The sequence below is a fragment of the Apium graveolens genome, chromosome 3 (assembly GCF_009905375.1).
Source record: "Apium graveolens cultivar Ventura chromosome 3, ASM990537v1, whole genome shotgun sequence".
Lineage (NCBI taxonomy): Eukaryota > Viridiplantae > Streptophyta > Magnoliopsida > Apiales > Apiaceae > Apium > Apium graveolens.
In genome coordinates, this window is record NC_133649.1 from 271,737,390 (window position 1) to 271,761,097 (window position 23,708).

Sequence of the window (23,708 nt, forward strand, 5' to 3'; positions counted from 1 at the left end):
AAAACGAGGATCAGGGTTGGGAGTTTTTCGAGGAATTAGCGGAGAAAACGATGTTGTGGGAGTCTACTAGGGAGCCGAATAGGGAGCCCAGTAAGCACAATGAAACACTCGGTTCATTAGCTAACAAAGGCTTACATTTAGTTGGTAATTCTATAGCAACCGAAGTGAAGTTAGCTACTCTTACTAGAAGATTAGAAGCTTTAGAAACCACTAATGCTAATTCCCAAGAGTCTATGTGTGCGAACTATAACTCTCATAGTCATGAACCTCAAAACTTTCAAGAGTTTGAGCAAGTGAATGCTATGTTTCAACCTAGACCTAGGAATGACCCTTTTACACCCACATACAATCTCGGGTGGAAGAACCACCCGAATTTCTCATGGACCCAAGGCCAAAACTACCAACCTCCTCAACCCACTTTTCAAAAGCCTAATCCAAACTCTTACCCCACCTCTAGTCAAAATCCTTATCCAAACCCAATTGAAGCACCCTTGAATCCTCTCGGGTTTAATGATTCGGATAAGAGACTTAATTCCTTAGAAAAGAGTATCGAGGCTTTGCTAAAATCTCAAACTAATTTGACTCAATCTCAACAAGCATTCATGCAAACCATGACCCAAGATAGGCAATTATTGAATTCCAATTCCAAAGCCATATCTAAGTTAGAGGTTCAAATCAGTCAATTAGCTAACACGATATGTGAGCGCGAGAAGAACAAGTTTCCAAGTCAACCCGAGGTGAATCCTAAATTTCCGTTTAATCAAAGACTTCGTGATATGAACGCCGTCATCTCTCTACGCTCGGGAAATCAAGTGAGAAGTCGAGTTGGTGTTGATGCTAACGAAGAAGAGAATTCTAGTTCAGAACCTAATCCTTCACCTTTGAGTTCGAGTCTAGATCACTCGAAGCAACCCGAGAATTTCGAGTCTAGCGAAACACCTCATTCGATTGCACCACCTTCGAAACCTAGCCCCGATTTGTCTAACAAAAGAGTCTTTACGCCGAAAGCTCCGTATCCTCAACGACTTATTTCGAACAAACAATTGGTTCAAGTAGACAAGATCTTAGAAGTTTTCAAGCAAGTTAAGGTCAATATTCCTCTTTTAGATGCCATTCAACAAATTTATTCGTATGCTAAGTTTCTAAAAGAGTTGTGTACTCATAAACGAACCAGTCATGTTCCTAAGAAAGCCTTTTTGACATCTCAAGTTAGTTCGATTCTCTCGAATGAAATTCCCGTGATATATAAGGACCCCGGTTGTCCTACTATTTCTTGTGTCATAGGCAACACTTTTGTTGACAAAGCTTTACTTGACTTAGGTGCTAGTGTGGATCTTCTTCCGTATTCTGTCTACCAAGAATTAGGTCTAGGTGAACTTTAAAAGACCAATGTCACACTTCAATTAGCTGATCGTTCTATCAAAATTCCTAAGGGAATAATTGAAGACGTGTTGATTAAGGTTGATGATTTTGTTTTTCCCATTGATTTTGTGGTGTTAGAAACTGAACCGGTCAAAAATCCTAAAAATCAAATTGCGATCATTCTAGGAAGACCTTTTCTAGCCACATCCAATGCCTTGATTAATTGTAGGATTGGTTTATGAAACTAACATTTGGAAATATGACCATTGATCTCAATATTTTTCATGTCGGAAACCAACCCAATGACTATTTTGACCAACACATGGAAATTAATTTAATTGATAAAATGCTTGATCATGAAACCATGAGTGTCGATGATGCTCTTGACTTTTGCTTAAATCATTTTGCTCAAAATTGGGTTGATTCTGATTACACTAATAAGGTCAATGAGATGTTAGAGTCCACCATTCCTACAACTAACCAAGAGCTTGAACCACTCCCTTTGTCCCTTTATCAAGCTAGTAAACCAGTTTAGCCAAGTCCACCAGAATTATAACTCAAACATCTTCCTAACACTCTTAAGTACAAGTTTCTTGGTCCTAATAAATCTTTTCCCATCATAATTGCTTCTAATTTGACCCCATCTCAAGAAGATGAACTTTTAAGTGTGCTTAAAGAGAATAAGGAAGCCATATGTTGGAGTATTTCTGATATTAAAGGAATTAGTCTGGCAATTGTCCAACATAGGATTCACTTGGTTGATGATGCTAAACCAGTTAGGGAGCCACAAAAGAGGTTGAACCCAACTTTGATGGAAGTTGTTAGGAAGGAAATTCTTAAGTGCCTAGATAATGGGGTCATCTTTCCCATTTCTAATAGCTCGTGGGTGAGTCCGATTCAAGTAGTACCTAAGAAATCGGGTATTACTGTAGTGACCAACGAGAATGACGAGCAAGTTCCTACTCGTGTTCAATCTGGTTGGAGAGTGTGTATAGATTATAGGAAACTCAATTCTGCCACTATAAAAGATCACTTTCCTTTACCATTCATCGATCAAATGTTAGAAAGGTTAGCGAGTCATTCCTATTATTGTTTCCTAGATGGTTTTTCCGGCTATTTTCAAATCCCCTTTGCTCCCGAAGATCAAGAAAAGACCACGTTCACATGTCCTTTCGGAACGTTCGCTTATTGTCGTCTAGCTTTTGGTTTGACCACGACCCCTGCTACATTTCAACGATGCATGATGAGCATTTTTTCCAATATGGTAGGTGATTTCCTAGAAATTTTCATAGATAACTTTTCCATCTTTGGTTCTTCTTTTCAATAGTGTCTAAACCACCTTGACATAGTTTTGAAAAGGTGTAAAAAAATGAACCTCGTTCTTAATTGGGAAAAATGTCATTTCATGGTTAAAGAAGGAATCGTCCTTGGTCATAAAATCTCGGAAAAGGGAATTTATGTTGATAAAGCTAAAATTGATCTCATTGCTAGTCTCCCTCCACCAAAATCGGTCAAAGCAATTCGCTCATTTTTAGGACATGCTGGTTTTTATAGGCGTTTCATTAAGGATTTTAGTAAAAAGGCAAGGCCCTTGACCAATCTTCTTTCTAAAGATGTCAAATTCGAGTTCAATAGTGATTTTTTACAATATTTTGAACACCTTAAGAAAAAATTGACTTCATCCCCGATAATTAAATCTCCCGATTTTAATGAGCCTTTTGAGTTGATGTGTGATGCCTCCGACTATGCAGTTGGGGCAGTTTTAGGGCAACTAATCAATAAGATACCTCATGTCATATACTACGCTAGCAAGACCTTAAATGATGCCTAACTTAATTTACTCAACCACCGAAAAAGAGCTTCTAGCTATAGTATTTTCCCTCGAAAAGGTTAGGTCTTATCTTATTGGTTCGAAAATCATTGTTTACACCGATCATGCCGCCCTTCGATATCTTTTCTCGAAAAAGGACTCAAAAGCTCGTTTGATCAGGTGGATCTTGTTGCTCTAAGAATTTGACCTAGAATTTAGGGATAAGAAGGGGTCTGAAAATGTTGTTGCCGGTCATCTCTCTCGATTGGTAGTAGAGTCAACCATTGACTTGCCTTTGAATGAATCTTTTCCGGATGAACACCTTCTTTCTATCTCTACCCTCCCTTGGTTTGTCGATATTGTTAATTACCTTGTCACCGGCAACATTCCGACTCATTGGTCCAAGCAAGATAAATCCAAATTATTTTCACAAGTCAAATACTTCTTTTGGGATGACCCTTATCTCTTCAAGTATTGTCCGGATCAAATCATTAGAAGGTGTGTCCCAAATCACGAGTTTTGAAGTGTCCTTTCCTTTTGTCATGATCAAGCTTGTGGAGGTCATTTTAGTGCCAAAAAGACGGCGACTAAGATACTCCAAAGTGGATTCTATTGGCCTAGTTTGTTTAAGGATTCCGTGGAATTCTGTGCCACTTGTAGTAGGTGTCAACATTTAGGAATGATCACAAGATGTAATATAATGCCAATGAATCTGATCCTAATTATCGAAATTTTCGATGTTTGGGGGATAGATTTTATGTGTCCATTTCCTTGCTCATTTGGCAACCTCTACATTCTCTTAGCGGTCGATTATGTGTCTAAGTGGGTCGAAGTCATTCCAACTAAGTCTAATGACAATAAGGTCATTCTTAAATTCTTAAAAGATAATATATTTTCTCGATTTGGTATGCCTAGAGCTATCATTAGTGATCAAGGAAAATATTTCAAGAATCATCTGTTAGGTCACACACACACACTGTAGAGGGGTGAATACAATGTATAGTACACTCAAATCGAACTTAAAGAACTTGAGTAACAGAATGCAAACTTTATTGAAACAATAAACTCTGTTATAATATGGAACTGTTACCTCTCAGTGATGAACAAATATCACGAGAGCTGCTAGGGTTATATAGAATAATAACTTCGATAATGATAACACTTATAGTGTAAACCCTATGCCTGTGTTTATATACTACACAGTTACAAGATAATCGCTAATTGATATGGAATATAATTCTGCTTCCTAAAATATATCAATCAGATATCTTCTATTCCAAGTATTCCATTCTTCACGGAATTCCTTCTTCATGCATATCTCTTCTTATGTTTTATCTCTATCTTCTTTCCTTTAATCAGCTACTGTCCTTATCTGATTGTCCTTCAGCACTTAAGTTCTGATATCTATCTTCTGATGATTATCTCCTGATAATATAAGTACTGATATCCTTAAGTCCTGACTTCCAGTATAAGTACTGATCAACAGTTAAGTACTGATCTATCCTGTTCACACAAGATCTGAAAGCTAAACATAAAACATATTAGCCATGACATTATCAAATATATCTAGCAATCTCCCCCAACTTGTAAATTAACAAAATATACAAGTTAAACAGATATTTGATGATGTCAAAAACATTAAGTACAAATGCATGAGAAATAGACTAGATAACTACAACTTACAGTCCTTAAAGTTTTACCACTTTCAACTTCTGATAACAACTTCAATCTGTATAAATATCAGAATTTAAGCAGTTGTAGATCTTCGACTTGGCTTCATTAACTTCTGATCTCTCTGATGTCAGGAGTTGTTCTGAGATAGTTCTTCAACAAACATTTCTCAGCATATCTTAGTTCATCAATCATTCTCCTTTTAACACCTTTAAGCTCTGCAGTATCTTCACCAGTTTGAAAGATTGCAGCTCTGAGATCATTAATCTTTGCTTTCTTTAACTCCTGGTCTAGTCTTATGACATAAGCTTTGTCAGATTCAAGATTGAATTCAAGTCCCTTAATACCAAGATACGTTCTGATCTGTGCAGTATTAGGCTTCATATCAACAATATCCCCATTGTGATCTCTGTACTTTGGAACATATCTGCTGTCAGACTTAACAGAATAAAGCCTTTTCTGTCTCTGAATCTGTTCTTTTAAGTAGTTTGCAGCAGTCTCTGTTATTCTGTCATCCACTTGAAGTTAGAAAAGTACATGCTCCAATTCTTCAAAATACTTCAAAGGATTGGCATTTTTTCTTATATGATAAACCCTACCATCTGTCATGAAATACAACATGATGTATTCTTTCAAGTAGGTATGGTAAACCATCTGTACAGATTCTAGTTAATTCAATTTCTCAGGAGTTGCTCCAATACCTGGTTCACTCAAGGAAGTTGGATCATCGGTAGTGTTGTGTACTCTTCTTTCATCAGCACTTCCCAATCCAGTTTTATCTTTAGCTTCCTTTCCAGTAACTACTCTTGCTTCAAAACCACTTGGAGTAGTCTTCAAAGATTGAGGCTGTTTTGCTTTAGTGAATCCTGGTAGGAGTGTTTTAGATCTATTTTCTGATATCAAGTTAACTTGAGCACTGTCAGAGGTTACTTGCTTCTTCTGAATATCAGAACTTACAATTTCTTGACTCTGAACAACTTGAGCCATGTCAGAGGTTGTTTTAAGAACTTTTCTTGAAGTCAGAGCAAGATCATCTTTTCCATCAGTAATTTCTTCTTCCTCAGGAGGTACATAAGGCTTGATAGGTTCACCAACCTTTTCTTTACCCTTGGATCTTGGATCTATCTGTGGTTGTGATCTAGCCAAAGTTTCTTCAGTATGTATCCTTTCTTTGATCATAATGCCTTTAGGTTTTGGAAGTAACTTTTTACCAGAAGCTTCAGATTTAGATGTGACTTTCTCTGATTTAAGTCTGGCTTCTTCTTCCTTTAAACTTTCCAAGTCCATCCCTGGATTTTCTTGAAGAAATAACTGTCTTGACATTTCCTCATCAAGATCTAGAAGTTCATCAGAACTTATCCTTTTACCAGCAGCAGAACTTATTCTTTTCCCAGTATCAGAACTTGTTCTGTGACGAGCTTGTCTTGATGTAAACCTTCTACCTTGACTATGACCACTACCCATTCCAGAGTTTCCTTGGTCATCTTTTCCATCATCCTTTCCTTGCAGTGTCTTGTTGGTTTTGCATTTGGACTTAATTACCTTCTCCCCCTTTTTGGCATCAGCAGGTAATAAAAGAGAGATAAGTAATTCCACTGAGGTCTGGATTTCAATAAGTTGCGATTGCTGAGAAGCTTAATTTGTCAGATTTTGATCAATCTGAGCTTGTTGCTTCTCTTGAGTTTTCTCAATATAAGCAACCCTGTCAATGGTAGGTTGGAAGAACTTTTTCTTATCAATTTTCCAAACTTGTTCCTGTTTGATAAAGTTCTCTTGAATCTTGTGTAGCTCTGCATGAGTGTTGGAATGAAGACCTTGTAGATGTTTAGTACTCAATGCAGTGACTCTAAGCTGGGTTTTAAAATCATCAGAATGTAACATTTCATCAGCTTTAGTCAAGTGCTCAGCAAGATGTAAAGCATTTGGAACACATGAAACTGAGTTCCATTCCTTAGTCCACTCCTGACCTGCAGGAGTTTCACTCCAAGGTACTGGTGCATCCCTGATAACAAACTCCTTTACCAGTTCAGACTTAGGAAGAGTCAGTGGAGGAGTATGTCCTGAAGGACCTGCTTCATCAGCATGTACAGTTGTAGCAGCCTCACCAGTATCTCCAACATTTGCAGCATCAGAACTTAGAGAATCAGTATCTTCTGATAAGACAACAGTGTGAGTAGCAATGGAGGCTTCAGCATCCTCTAATTGCTGATCTGATACTAAGTTCTGATCAACAGCCATATCCTGATGCTCACCTAAAATCTGATCATCAGCATCTTGATGCAGAGAAGGTGTTAGTGATAACTCAGGAGTTTGAACAGCATCAGGAACAGGTGTTGTGGAAGGATTATTTGTTGTTGGAGCTTCTAAGTAAAGTATTTTAGGCACAACCAGGTTCTGAATATCAATTTCAGCACTTGTGCCTGGATCAACAAGAGACACAGAAGGTGAATTAGCCTTGTCAGATACAGGTTCCTGAGATGGAGTTGATGGAGAAGAAGTGACTGGAGCAAATTCCTTGTCTTGTGAGATCAGAGATTCCTGATCCCCTTCCTTAGCTGCTTCCTCCTCATCATCTGAAACTGGCCTTTGTGCCCTCTGTTTCTTGTACTTCCATGTTGATTTGGATTCCTTGGGAGTTTCAGGAACCGTCATACGTCTAAGCCTCTTGAGAAGCCTAGAACCCCCAATTGCAAAATCCTTCTGAGAAGTTGCCTTCTCAGCTTCATTTACCACAGGTTCTGAAGAGGGAATCTGATCCTCAGAATCTGATTCATCTCTCAAAGTAATGCTCCTCCTCTTTTGAGGTGTTTGAGGAATAGTATTTGTTCTCTTTGGCTTAGAGGATGTAGGTTTCACAGTAGGTGCTGAAGAAGAAGGTTGAGCAGTCTGTGAAGTGGAGAGATAGGATTTGAGATAAGTTCTGAGGGTAGGTTGAGTAGAATGAGAGGTAGGTACTGAGGTTGATGGATTTTGGTTATGGTGAGTTGGTTGAACATTTGAGTAAACAGATTTGTAAGTACCAGGATCAGCATTTACCAGAATCTGTTTCACAGACTGAGGAATCTGTAATTGTCTCACCATTGATTTCTTTGTGTCAGCATTTATCAGGTCGTTAAAGTACCTTTTTGCAACCTTAAAAGATGGGGTTTGAGTGCTGACTAACTGGGGTTCAGCAGTACAATATGTATAAATAAGTTGACAGAATCTAGCAAAATAAACAACATCTCGATCCTCTGTCATCCTATCCCCAATAAAACCAATTATACCAGTTGCAAAATCAAAATGAGTTTGATGGATAATAGCATACCCGATGTGCTGACTCAGAATTGGGATGGCATCAAAATTTGAACACTTGTTGCCAAAAGTCTTGGTGATGCAATCGAAGAAGAAACTCCATTCTCTTCTGATATTAGCCCGTTTCAAATGTCCAAGTTTCCTCAGACTCTTTTCATATCCCAAATCAGTCATTAACCCCCGAAGTTCTGATTCCTCTGGTATAGAGAAGGTACAATCTTCTGGAAGATGTAATGCTCTTCGTACTGTACCAGGAGTGACTACATAGGATGAATCACCCACTTGGAAGATAATACTGGGAGTTCCTCATTTACCACCATCATCAAAAACTCCAGTCCTCCAGAACCGCAGAACTTGTTGACTTGAAAATAATTCAGGCTGAGTTAAGGCGTACCCAACCTCACTATGTGCAAGAAGATCTTGCACAAAGTGCAATTCAGATGGAGCTTCAGCATGATCAAGAATTGCAGCATAGTTGTTTGGAACAAACTTTGCTCCATCAATGATTAAGTCCTTTGGTGCCATGTGAAAAAATATTGAAATTCAAGTATGCCTGTTAGGTGTTTGAGATAATGTCTGTATGAAAAACCAACGTGAGAAAGAATGAGAAAGAGAGTAAAAGTAAGAAGAGAGATAAAGTATAAAGAAAATAAAAGATTAAAGAAATCTTCTCTCTGTTGTTCTTATACTCTGAAAAAAAAAATGTTACCGTTGGACACCTGTCAGACATGCAGTAATAACGGATAGTTATTGGGCTCGAGAAAACAGGAATGATTATTTACCCAGTTGCCTTGTTTCAAGGAAAAACCGTTCCATTTATCAAGAGACACAGTTTTAATTCAAAATTTAAACCGTTAGCACTGATTGAATTATTTTTCACTGCAACATTAATATTCTGAAAATGAATCATGTTAAAAATGACCGAGATAATTTCGATGAATAAGTGCTGACAGAGAATCAGAACTTAAATAAAGACAAAATTTAAACGGTCATCAGAATATCAAGCAGGATTTAACAACACAAGATAAAATAACTCAGAGACAAAATCTTGAAGTAAAAACAGTTTTCATTAATATATCAAGTCAATACATATATGAAATAGAAATTACATCAATACAAGATTTTCCCTAAGCGTCTAATCCTAACGTCAACAGCTTTAATCCTAGCTAAGAAGCCTGACAAAGCTGGGGATGAAGAAGAACAGGAAGAAGACGAGATTAAGTCATCTTCCTCTTCCTATCTTCGACGAACAAGATGGTGAGTCGTATGATTCGCTCTTGCTGACGGATAGCTTCCCGCCTTTCCTCCTCCAATCGCTCCAGATGGCGATGGTAGTCCATATAGAAGAATAGGAGGTGAGTTAGCACCTCCTGTGGGGCAGAATCCCAGATCTCCTCAGGAATGGCTGTTACATGCCACTCCTGCTGCCAGTCGGCACAACTGAGCTCCATTGTGAAGGTTTGTGTGTTCAAAAACATGTTGTATCGAACCATTGTGTTTTTGACAGAAGAAGGAGGATAAGTGTGTGAGAAGAATGTGATGGAGAAAGACTGATGTGAAGTGGTTGTTTATATAGGCAAAAGAATGCCAAGAGACGCAAAGATATTTAATACTGACAGGTAGAATTAATTCTACCTCGTCTCCCTAGACTTTGAAAAAGAATAACAGTCATTGGAAAGAGGAATCATGGTCTAGACCGCACAAGACACAAGAAACAGTGGACTGTTCAAGTACAAAACCATTAATCCTAATCATAGTGACTATTAATCTTCCACTTCAACATATGCGAGTACAAACTGAGACTGTTATCAAATTTCATTCAAAGATAAGCCAAGTAAAGGATTAGACTGAGAAATCAGAACTTAGACCTATACCAGAACTTAACAGTCATCAGAACATAATTTCTTAACTCGAAAAAGGAATGCTCATCTTAGTAAATCCTCATACAAGTTCTTAGTTATGAATGTCAGAACTTAATCATCAGAACGTGTAACTAGAACTTGTCCTCAGAATTTGTGCAAAAATGACACAATGACTGTTTATCTAAAATAACATAGACCACCACAGAAATTTTCATCATTCAGATGGAGTGATTAGTGTGTGCATTAAGCTAAAAACAGACAAAGAGTAAAGTCTGATTCACTTCAGTACATCTTAGAAATAAGGCATAACTAAAATTTTGCTAAAGATCTGTCATGGTCCTGAAACCTACTGAAGAATGAGTTTATGCTTGAGTCCACCTCAACTGTTTTGTGCTAATTTTATGCATCTTTTGAAATTCTATTTTACAGTGGCTTCTCAGTGTAAGTGAGTCACGACTGTTTATCAGAATTTATGCTATTATCAGAGTATTTCTCCAGTAATCATAGAGTGTGAAAAGTCACCAAGAAAATATTTTGCTTTTCTAATGCATATTTACTTAATACCAGCAATGCACTTGGGTCGTCCCTTCCACAATTTTACTCTAGATCTCAAAGGAGTACCTGATTTTAATCTTTGATCTTTTTGCTTTTTCTTTTGATAAGAGAGGTCTATCAGCACTTAGTACATTCAGCAGTTTTACTAGTATCAGAACTTAACAGATGAGTAGCATTATTCTAATTTGTGACTTAGTAATAAGATATACAAAGTAAACTTAACTAAGCTCAGTTATCAGAATTTGCTAGTGTCATAAGATTGCCACTGAAATAATTATTTCTTCCGTGGAATCATTTGTTTATTGAAGATTACTAGGTCAGTATCTAGCACAGTTATCCTCATAGGATTGAATAGGTACTAGAACAAACATATCACTTATCAGAGTTTAGAAACATATATCAGACAACAGTCAGTACTTAAAGACATTTATCAATTAAGCACAGAATACACAATGAGATAAATTCTGTAAATACTGAGCATAAAGTCTGATAACACAGAACAACTCTAAGCAGATTTAGAGAAAGAACCTGAAACCATTCCAAGTTCATTTACCAATCTTGTAAAAGTAGCTTCACATAATGGTTTTGTGAAGATATCTGCCAACTGTTGATCTGTGGGAACAAAATGCAATTCCACTGTACCTTCATCCACATGTTCCCTCATGAAGTGGTACCTGATGCTGATGTGCTTTGTCATTGAGTGTTGAACTGGATTATCTATCATAGCATTAGCACTTTAATTATCACAGTAAATAGGGATTTTGAAATATGTTAACCCATAATCCAGTAACTGATTCTTCATCCAAAGAATATGTGCACAACAGCTTCCTGCAGCAATATACTCTGCTTCTGCAGTTGATGTGGAAATTGACTTTTGTTTCTTGCTGTACCAAGAAACCAATCTGCCTCCAAGAAATTGGCAGCTTCCACTTGTGTTTTTCCTGTCAATTTTGCAACCTGCAAAATCTGCATCTGAGTAACCTATTAGTTTAAAATCTGATTCTCTAGGATACCATAATCCCAGAGCAGCTGTTCCTTTAAGATACTTAAAGATTCTTTTTACAGCTGTTAAGTGAGGTTCTCTTGGATCTGCTTGAAATCTTGCACAAAGACAGGTAGCATACATGATATCAGGTCTACTAGCAGTTAGATAGAGTAGAGAGCCAATCATACCTCTGTAGTCAGTAATATCTACTGATTTACCGGTATCCATATCCAGTTTTGTTGCAGTGGCCATTGGAGTGGATGCACTTGAACAATCTTGCATTCCAAATTTCTTTAGCAAGTTTCTGGTGTACTTGGTTTGACAAATAAAAGTGCCTTCCTCATTCTGCTTGACTTGAAGGCCCAGAAAATAGCTAAGTTCCCCCATCATACTCATCTGATATCTTGACTGCATTAGTTTGGCAAACTTCTTGCAAAGTTTGTAATTTGTAGATCCAAAAATGATATCATCAACATAAATCTGGACCAGAAGTAAGTCCTTTCCATGGTTGAGGTAGAACAGTGTTTTGTCTATTGTCCCTCTGTTGAATCCACTTTCCAGAAGAAACTGAGCTAAAGTCTCATACCATGCTCTAGGAGCTTGCTTAAGTCCATAAAGTGCTTTATCAAGCCTGTAGACATAATCTGAATGTTTGGTATCTACAAAACCTGGAGGTTGTTCAACATATACCTCTTCCTCCAATTCTCCATTGAGAAAAGCACTTTTCACATCCATTTGAAAGACAGTAAACTTTTTGTGAGCAGCATAAGCCAAAAATATCCTTATGGCTTCTAACCTAGCAACTGGTGCAAATGTTTCATCATAATCAATTCCCTCCTGTTGAGAATATCCTTTTGCAACCAGCCTTGCCTTATTCCTTGTAATTATGCCATCACTGTCAGTTTTGTTTCTGAATACCCACTTTGTACCAACAACAGATCTATTCTTTGGTCTTGGCACTAGGGTCCAGACTTTGTTTCTTTCAAATTCATTCAACTCTTCCTGCATTGCTTGCACCCAATCAGCCTCTTGAAGAGCTTCTTCTACTTTCTTTGGCTCAGTCTGAGAGAGAAAATAATTGTATAGACACTCATTTGAAGTACCTGTTCTAGTTCTGACACCTGCATCAGGATTTCCAATTATCAAATCAGGTGTATGTGATTTTGTCCACTTCCTTGCAGATGGAAGGTTTTCTCTAGAACTGGATGCTCCCCCATGATCCATGCTATCTTCATTTTTATTTTCTGATGCTCCCCCTGAAACTATGCTCTCTGAGTTGGATTCTTCAGTATTTAGATTTTCAGCACTATCAGAACTTGGCTTATCAGAACTTGACGAATCAGAACTTGAAGAGCCAGATGCATGTTCTGATGTTTCTTGAGATGTGGTAGGATCTTGAGTATGCTCCCCCTGCATAGGTGCATCTTCCTTTAACGTAGTCACCACAGTTTCAATAACATCAGAGTTTAATCCGTCAGAGTTTGTAGTATCAGGACTTAGACTGTCAGGTTTTTCAGTATCAGAATATGAGTCTTCATTTTCAAATCTCAGCTGATCATGGTCAACGAAATCTTTAAGACCAGTGATCTTCTTGTCATCAAAAGAGACATTGATAGATTCCATGACCACTTTTGTTCTCAAATTATAGACTCTGAAGGCTTTTGTGGAAAGTGGATATCCAACAAAGATTCCTTCATCAGCTTTTAGATCAAACTTTGATAGCTGTTCAGGATGAGTCTTGAGAACAAAACACTTGCATCCAAATACATGAAAATATTTCAGATTTGGCTTCTTTTTCTTCACCATCTCATATGGTATTTTTCCATGCTTGTTAATGAGTGTTGCATTTTGAGTAAAACAAGCAGTCTGCACAGCTTCAGCCCAGAAATAGGTTGGAAGCTTTGCTTCTTCAAGCATTGTACGTGCAGCTTCAATGAGAGTTCTATTCTTCCTTTCAACAACTCCATTTTGCTGTGGAGTTCCAGGAGCAGAAAATTCCTGCTTTATTCCATGGCTTTTGCAGAACTCTTCCATTATCAAATTCTTGAACTCAGTACCATTATCACTCCTTAAAATTTTCACAGAATTTTTGACCATTTTATCCAGCTGTTTGACATGATCAATCAAGATAGATGCAGTTTCACTTTTTGTGTGCAAGAAATACACCCATGTGTATCTGGTGAACTCATCCATTATGACCAACGCATACTTCTTCTTTGCAATAGACATGGCATTTACTGGACCAAATAGATCAACATGTATAAGATGATAAGGCTCAAGAATTGATGATTCAGTCTTGCTCTTGAATGAAGATTTTCTTTGTTTGGCTTTCTGACATGAATCACAAAGACCATCAGGAGCAAATACTGTGTTTGGAAATCCTCTCACAAGATCTTTCTTGACCAGTTCATTTATATTGTTGAAATTTAAATGAGAGAGTTTCTTATGCCAATTCCAGCTTTCTTCAATTGATGCTCTACTTAACAGACAGATTGCAGAGCCATCAGTACTTGTTGAAAGCTTAGCTTCATAAATGTTACCACGTCTATATCCTTTCAGAACAACTTTGCCTTTAGATTTACTCACAATTTCACAGTGTTCTTCAAAGAAATCAACATGATAACCTCTGTCACAGATTTGACTTATACTCAGAAGGTTGTGTTTAAGTCCTGAGACCAGAGCTACTTCTTTAATGATGACATTCCCAAGATTGATATTGCGATATCCCAATGTTTTTCCAATGTTGCCATCTCCATAAGAAACACTTGGGCCAGATTTCTCCACAAAGTCTGATAGCAGGGCCTTATTTCCAGTCATATGACCTGAACATCCACTGTCCAGAACTAGAATATTTTTCCTGTTGCCCTGCAATCATAAAGACCACTAATTATTAGTTTTAAGGACCCAGACTTGCTTGGATCCTTTGGTCTTATTAAGTTTGTTAACATTTGCAGCGGATTTAGCATCAGAGTTTATGTTAACATTTTTCTTATCAGAATTTACATTATCAGACTTTGAATCAGAATTTATACTAGAAGGAACAATGGAAACTTTCTTCGAAGAAGGTTTTATTTGATAATAATCATAGTACAGACTATGATATTCCTTACAAGTATAAATGGAATGCCATAAACTACCACAATGAAAACAAGGATTTTGTGGTTTGTATCTAACTGACTGACTCTTAACTCCTGATTTCGAAGGTAAGGAGTTAATATTCTTATTTTTCCTGCAAAAAGAAGCCAGATGGTTAGAACTTCCACAGTTATGACATGTTTTCCTAGGTTTATAATCATTGCTTTTATTCACACCTTCCTTTCCATTCCTATTTTTCCTAGGTGATTTTACCTTGTTTGCATTCTTGACATCTTTCAGCTTATGCTTAAGCTGCTTCTTTGTCATTAAGCCTATGTTTACTTCAGCTGTCTTTTCCTGTTTTAGTTTGTCAGAAGTTAATTCCTCTTTAACTTCTGATTTCTCATTATCAGACTTTACAGTTACAAACTTAACAGGTTTTAACTTTGGCTTTTGCTTAACAACAGGCTTAATTTCTTCAGTTCCTTTATCATTCTTATTTTCTCCATAACCTAAGCCCTCTTTCCAATTTTCACTACTTAGCAAATTTTGAGTTGTTCTGCCAGAGTTAGTCCAAGTCCTGATTATCTCTCTTTCCTTTTCTAACTCAGTTTTTAGAGATTCATTCATTTTTAGCACTTCATCCCTAACATAAAAAGTATCATCTCTATCCTTCTGAGTTTGATGGAATATGACTAACTCTTTTTCTAAGAAATCATTTCTTTTCTTATATGCAAGATTTTCAGAAGTTAATCTTTCACATGTTAAAGTTTGATCTCTATAGCTAACAAACATGGTTTTAAGATATCTTCTCAACTCATTAATATCATCAGTATGAAAAGCATAAGTAGTCTGAGGTACCTTTATTTTAGCAGCTTCAGAACTGCTCTCAGCACTTTCTTTATCAACATTTGCCATTAATGCATAGTTCTCCTCACTTTCAGAGTCTGAGGTGTCTGTCCAGCTTTTCTGCTTTATGACAAGAGCCTTGCCTTTGTCACCCTTTACCTTCTTGCAGTCAGGAGATATGTGGCCTTTCTCACCACAGTTATAGCATTTAACATTGGTGTAATCTTCTCTGTCAGACTTTCCTCCTCTTCCTTCAGATCTTCTGAAATTCTTCTTATCAGAACTTATGCTTTTCCTGGGAAACTTCTTTCCCTTCCTGAACTTCCTGTATGCAATCTTTGTGATTCCTTTCACCATAAGAGCACACAGTTTCATCATCTCCTCATGAGCATCAGTCTCAGGCAAGCTTTCAGAATCTGAGTCGTCATCACTCTCAGAACTTGATGACTCAGTATCAGACTTTATGAAAAGAGCTTTACCCTTGTCTTTCTTTGAGGAAGCTGCTTTGGGAAATTCTTCTTCAGCCTTAAGAGCAACTGTCCTTGACTTTCCTCCTTTCCTCTTGCTTCTTTGTTCCATCTCCAGCTCGTGTGTCTTGAGCATTCCATAGATTTCGTCAAGAGTTGTTTCATCAAGATTGTAGTTGTCTCTTATTGTCGTTGCCTTCAAATCCCAGCATTCAGGAAGAGCTAACAGGAACTTAAGGTTTGAATCTTCAAGATCATACTCTTTATCAACCAATGACAAATCATTCAAAAGTTTGACAAATCTATCATATAAATCATTCAATGACTCATTAGTCTTTGAGTCAAAGTGTTCATACTCTTGAGTGAGTATTGTCTTCCTGTTCTTCTTAATTGTGTCAGTTCCCTGACATCTTGTTTCCAGAGCATCCCATATCTCCTTAGCAGTCTTGCAGTTGATTACCCTGTTTGACATTACATTATCAATGGCACTATGCAGTAAGTGTCGTACCTTAGCATCCTTAGCAATTGATGCTATGTCCTCAGCAGTATAATCACTCTTCTCCTTTGGTACGGTCGTTGCTGCTTCACCTGCAACTACAACAGCGAGTTTGGTTGGTTTGTGAGGACCTTCCTTGATTCTATCCAGGTATTCTGGATCTGTTGCTTCCAGGAACATGGTCATCCTTACCTTCCATATGGGATATTCAGATGGTCTCAGTATGGGGACTCTGATGGTCTCATACCGACTCTGAATTTGTGTCTTTGGTGGTTCCTCAGTTGTGGTAGGCTTAGTTGGAGTTTCTGTGTCCGACATGATTGTGTTTGGATCTTTAACTGTATGTAAGTTAACAGATAGGCTCTGATACCAATTGTTAGGTCACACACACTGTAGAGGGGTGAATACAGTGTATAGTACACTCAAATCGAACTTAAAGAACTTGAGTAACAGAAAACAAACTTTATTGAAACAATAAACTCTGTTACAATATGGAACTGTTACCTCTCAGTGATGAACAAATATCACGAGAGCTGCTAGGGTTATATAGAATAATAACTTCGATAATGATAACACTTATAGTGTAAACCCTATGCCTGTGTTTATATACTACATAGTTACAAGATAATCGCTAATTGATATGGAATATAATTCTGCTTCCTAAAATATATCAATCAGATATCTTCTATTCCAAGTATTCCATTCTTCACGGAATTCCTTCTTCATGCATATCTCTTCTTATGTTTTATCTCTATCTTCTTTCCTTTAATCAGCTACTGTCCTTATCTGATTGTCCTTCAGCACTTAAGTTCTGATATCTATCTTCTGATGATTATCTCCTGATAATATAAGTACTGATATCCTTAAGTCCTGACTTCCAGTATAAGTACTGATCAACAGTTAAGTACTGATCTATCCTGTTCACACAAGATCTGAAAGCTAAACATAAAACATATTAGCCATGACATTATCAAATATATCTAACATCATCAATTTGAGTCTCCCTTAAAAAAGTAATCGATCACTCATAAATTGGCCACCCCTTATCAGCCTCAAACTAGTGGTCAAGTTGAAGTCTCAAATAGGCAAATCAAACAGATTTTAGAAAAGCCTGTCAACTCGAATAGGAAGGATTGGTCAACTAAGTTGATAGATACTTTATGGGCCTATAGGACCGCGTATAAGACTATCTTGGGTATGTCCCCTTATCGGCTTATGTTTGGTAAAGCTTGTCATTTGTCGGTTGAACTTGAACATCGAGCCTTGTGGGCTATTAGGGAGTTGAATTTTGATTTACCCACTGCCGGTAGTCATAGGAAGTTGCAATTGTCTGAGTTAGAGGAAATGAGAAATGATGCTTATGAAAATCCTAAAATCTATAAAGAAATAACCAAAGTTTTTCATGATAAATCAATTTTGAGAAAATCCTTTTCTCCCCGTCAAAAGGTTCTTTTGTACAATTCTCGGCTTCATTTATTTCCCGAAAAATTGAGATCTAGATGGGAGGGACCTTACATTGTTAAAGTAGTTTTTCCTCATGGTGCTATTGAAATTGAAAATCTTAAAAATGGTGAAATATTTAAAGTTAATGGACAACGTCTCAAACCATTTTTAGAGTTGCCAGTCGATTCCGAGGAAGAGGTCATCCACCTCATTGACCCATGATCAAGTAAGTCTCTTTCAGTAGGTAGTTTTAACTCTCTTCATCCCATATCAGGTATATTCTCATCATTTTCCTTGATTATTTCTCTCTTTTGCATACATTGAGGACAACATAATTTAGGTATGGGGGAGAGTTTTAGTGTAATTCTTGAAAAACAAAAAAATACAATTTTTTAAAAAAAAAATCAAAAAATTCAAAAAATAGAGACATTTTTAGCTAAGTTGTCTTACTCTCTCTTGAACTTTAGTAGCAGTTGGTGTTAGCATGTTTTCAAAAACTTATACATATAGTGCCTTTTATATTATTTAAACGTAGTTGAGTAAGGTGTCTTTTTGAATCTTGTGTCGACTGATTTTCACTCTAGATTCCAAGACGACACTTTTGCGCAAGCCCTTTTTTGGAGAGATTGTTTAGGGATGTTATTCGATATTTGAGAGAGAACCCACATGTTCAAACAATGTCGAATCAAGCCTTCACGAAAAGAAAAAAGAAAGAAAAAAAAGTAGAAAAAAATAAAAAATAAAAGTAGAAAAAAGATGAATAAACTACTTCAATACCCATTATTCTTATGAACAAAAATCTTTAGATAATGGGCACAAGTAGAATTGACTAGTCTTGTTTTGTGGTCTTTGTTACTCGAGTTATTAAGTTCGTCGGGGGATTTCAAAACCTAGTGCCCTAAAACCATCTGGTTGGGAGTCGCTGACCTAAAGTTCGCTACATGGGTAACATAGAAAGCCTAAGAAAACAGACATCATAAAGTCAATTGAAACAAAAAAAAAGAAAAAAGAAAAGAATAATTTTGTGAAGTTTGGCGACATACTTGTTTTGATACAGAGCGGGTCAGTTCAATATTAGTTGAAAAAGAGAAAATGTTCTTAGATAGTAAAATCCATCAAAGGCCTTAAATTCACTACACACCTTGGGATCTTTTGTAAAAATTCTAAGTCGACATAAGCAGATTTGAATAACCTACATCTTGGCTATTACTAGAAGAGTCTTTAAAGCACATATTTTTCTTATAAAATCTTTTTGTTGACACCAATGTATATTAGAGTAAAATTGAGGTAGATGCTTGTTAAATTGTCTCAAAGATTTTATGGGTATATCTTATGTAAACCCTTAGGAGACAACACTCCTTCTATGGAGATCGTCTATGGGTTTAACGGGTTGGTAAACCTAAAATTTCTCGTCACGCCTACGAAAAGGAGCATAAGATTTTTCTTAGTTAGCATTTTTCTGATTTTACTCGAGGACGAGCAAAAGATAGGTATGGGGGCATTTGATAATCACATATTTTTGCATAATTTCATACCTATTTATTGCTTGCTTTCGTATTTTAAATAAATTAATTTGTTGCATTCTCATCATTTTGTAGATATTTGGAAAAATGAGAAATGTGAAGAAAAAAAGGAGAAAATGACAAAAATGGAAGAAATATAATGTCATCAAGCAACTTAAAAAAAGCCATAATAAAGAGTTGGTGAAAATCAAGGGTCAAGATCAACAAAACACACCTCTCACTAGGATGACCAAGATTCACCCAACTCTACCCTACTTTTTAGCTATAAATATTCCCCTTCCCCCTTGTATTCATCACCCTAGTTTTACCTTAGTTTACCCTAATTTTAGTAGTAGCCTCCCTTTTCAATTTTCTAGATCTAGTTTTCATTTTCATTGTAGTAGCTCTCAAGGTTTTTGTAAACATCCTTTTTAATTAATATTATTCAAGTCTTTTTATTTTTAGGTCTTGTTTATGTCATTTTAATTTTCCGGTCACTTCTTTACTTTCTTGGTGAAAACATTACACGACACAACTTGAGTTTGTGTTGGGGTTTGTTTTTCCTCTCTCACTCCTTCATATATTTATCCACTTTTAACTTTGTTTTCTTGCATCCGGTACTTCATTTTATAGTTCTTGTCCGGTACTCACTTTACTTTCTCTTATTTTATTATGGTCCTCTCCGGTTAGCTAGTTTGCTCTCTCACTAATTTATTATATTTTTAGATTCTTATTTTTAGTAACATAATCTATTAATTTATTTCCTTAGCTAGCCATTTATTCTCATACGAGTTTAACTTTCATTTACATCTAGTTTTATACTCGGCCCAATGTGTTGTTGTCGGTCCATTTTCATTTTTTTAGCCCAACTTCTTTCCTTCCCCGAGTGTAGTTACTAGCTTATTTATTTACTAATACTTTTATGGCATATAACTTGTGTCATTAACATGGTATTAGTAGGAGTATTAATTAGTGAAGATTAAAATGACATTAATATAAATATTGAATTAGTAGTATCAATTAATATTTTTTAAATGTTTGTTTGCCAAGTAGTATTAGTTACGTGTGCAAAGTAGGCTTGTAAATCTCTTTTGCTTGTTTGTGTGTGGGCCCACTATGTTCCTAGCCCATTTAGTTAGGAATTCATGTCAAACTTCCGGCCCAACTTACTTCCTTGCTTAGCTTCATTTTTTTTATATTTGGCCCATTGCCATTTATTTTTATTTTGTCACATTTTAGTCTTGTTAAGTGTACATGTTTTTATCTTAGTGTATCTTTGTCCTGTCCAATTTGCATTACTTATTAGTTACCAATTTTATAGAATCTTGCTAATATATGTATTCTGAATTTAAGTTAGTTAAATTAAAATGTATATTCTCATAATTTTCTCTTACCTTAATAATTAATTTAGCTAAGTATCCCTCCTTTTAAAAAAACTTGTTCTAGTTCGCCTAAATTAAAAATTATGGGGTTGTGAAAACTTTATAGTCCTTGCGGAACAAATCTTAAAATATTAAAACGAAAATTGTGCGCTTGCTTTTTGGCGACCCAATCAAACATTAATCTCCAAATAGTCAAACCCCTCACTCTCCTCCACCATGCATCCCCCGAGGAACCCCTTTTCTTTCTAAGCATTGTTGGCTTAAACACTCTCTACTCTTTAATCCCAAATTACATCTCAACCCCTTCTAAACACACCAGTTTGCACACGAATTGAAAAGAAAACAGTACACCATTATAAATAGAGTTGGAACAATTACCTGTTTTGAAGAGAAGCAACTATGCAAACCGAATTGGACGACTTTGTTTTTCTTCCTTCGTGCGCCTCTCTCGGTTTTATTTTGGCCAATAGTGAACAGAAAAGGAAGTGAGAATGATAGAAGATATATATTTAAAAGCTAATAAACTTCCCCCGCTTTCCATTGAAATGAACCGTAAAAAATGTATAAACTAATGATTATGGGACCCACAAAAGGGAAAAAGACAGGCGTGTGAAGCCCACTCCTCCTCAAAACCCGTGCCTTTTAGTGAAAAACATTACAGGACACGTCGCCTCTCCCTCACCCCCTTTAATGAAGCTGCATAACTGCTCCTATTAATCTCTTAAAAAAAGAGAGAAGTTATTATTATTATTATTAAATAATTAAACTCCATTCAGGATATTATACTCAGTTCCTCTTCAAAACCGATAGCTTCCTAAAGAACGCTACACCTATGGAGGGGGCATCTGATGGCATCAAATTTATGGTCTCCCTACAGTCATGATCATAGGAACCTTAATGGCAACGTAGCTCTCCAACCTCCCCATTCCCCCTGGTTCCATGAAATGTATTACATAATAAAGGATCTACGTCCACCGTATGCATGGTGTGCCTTCAGAATCCGTAAGTCCCAGTATCTACAGACTCCGAACAACAAGTTATAACCGGAAGCCCAGCCTCCGTAGGCGTCTAGCCCTACATCTCAATTTTATCCTCTAAACATCACACGTGTCATTCACTAAGATACCCTGTCATGCCATTCCCCCCTCCCTACCTTCTCATGTCAAATAGCCTATAACAGTCACCCCTACTAACCTAGGGGACAACTGGCTAATCATAGGAGATTAAAAAGAGAAACAAAAGAGGAAAAAGACAGACACAACAAGACAACTAAAAAAAGAGACATTCCATACAGACAACATATAAAACCAGTAAGCAAGCTATCAACATCATTAAAAATATTTAAATACATTACTGAATTCTGCTCCTCTTCTCTTTCTTCAACGTATTGCACAAAACGTAAGGCAAGAATATAAATATATATTTTAATTACTGTACTGGACAATTCTTTACTGCATTTAACAATTATGTTTGCCAAACTTTCTTGGTATTTCCTTCCGCCGGACTACGAAGATAGTCTTTCTAAATAACTTAGTTCATAAATTGCAATAAAATTTTATACATAAATTCTTACACAAGAAACCAAATCTACTAAGATAGTGTGTGCTTAGCTTTGGAATAAATAATCATTGTATATGTTACTTGTTAGTATAAAAAATCCCCGTAGTGTATGGAAAATATTGGAAGAAGCACTTGCTTTTTCCTTTTTTTAATTACAGAAGAATTTTAATGGCTTCACTCACTCTCCTGTTCCAAACCCTTACGCCCCATCATTACCACCGAAATCTAAACCAAGGGAAGAAAACTACTGGTCAACGTAAAAGTGAAAAACGAGTCATAATTAGGGTACCTGGAACTCCCGAAGGCATGCTTTTTGTCAAAAGACATGTCCAAGTGGCATGCCATTTTATCAGTTGAATATAATAAAATTTAAAATATAATTGTTATACTAATATACAGTAAAGATGAATATAAAATTAAAGTTAGTTGATAGTAATAACTAAATACCATCATAATACTAATTTATATTAATAACTTTTTAGATATTTAAATATATGTAAATATTTTAGAATTATATTTATTATTTACAGATATTTCTAATATTAAAATAATTATTAAAAATATAAAAAAATTAGTAAAAAGGCATGTCAAATCATGAAAAGGCATGTTTGGCTAATTGACGTTATGACATGCCCATCTTAACATTTCCGTGCCGCTGTGACATGCACCATAGTCATAAAGCCCTGAAAAAGACATTGCCTTTTACTTTGTACTACTATCAACTAGCTTAAAACACGGGCACGCATCACACGGTTTTTTTTAATATTATATAATTTTTTAAAAAAGTTTTGAAATTAATTTTTAATTTTGTTAATTTAAAACTTTAAATGATATGATTTTATAATAATATTAGGAGACATATATGTTCATAACATTTTAGAACATTTAAACTTATTTAAAGTGATAGTATTGGTAAAAAGTGTAATGAAATTATTATTTTATTGAGGGTAAGAATATAATGTCTCCATTACGTTGAGATCTTAAAAAATATTAATTTAGAATAGTGATTACTTAATCGATTAATTATAACTCTATAAAAGATATTTGAAAAAAAAATATTAATGATTGAACGATATAGTTTCATTGATAATTATATGTGTATTAAAAAAATAATATTTTATATTTTAATTAAAATTTGATTTTTTAGTTCACATCAATAGGATACAAATTATACTTAATCTGATATCAAATTGATTTATCTCGGATCAGGGTTTACATTATTTTATTTTAGTCAGATGCCCAATACATCGACCAAATCAAACTAATTATTTTTAGTTTGACTTTATTTTTTTAAAAATTTGGTTCAATAAGATAATTTTGTTTTAGACTGAATAATTAGTATATATGATTTTATTTTTAGTGGTCAAATTGTATTTTTATTTTAGTTTTGTGTTA

The 23,708-nt window shown here is 35.9% G+C and overlaps 1 pseudogene; it reads left to right on the plus strand.

The window, feature by feature from the left end:
- The first annotated feature begins 50 nt into the window (after nucleotides 1-50).
- Nucleotides 51-18,091, plus strand: LOC141715017 (uncharacterized; annotated as a pseudogene).
- The last annotated feature ends 5,617 nt before the right edge of the window (nucleotides 18,092-23,708 follow it).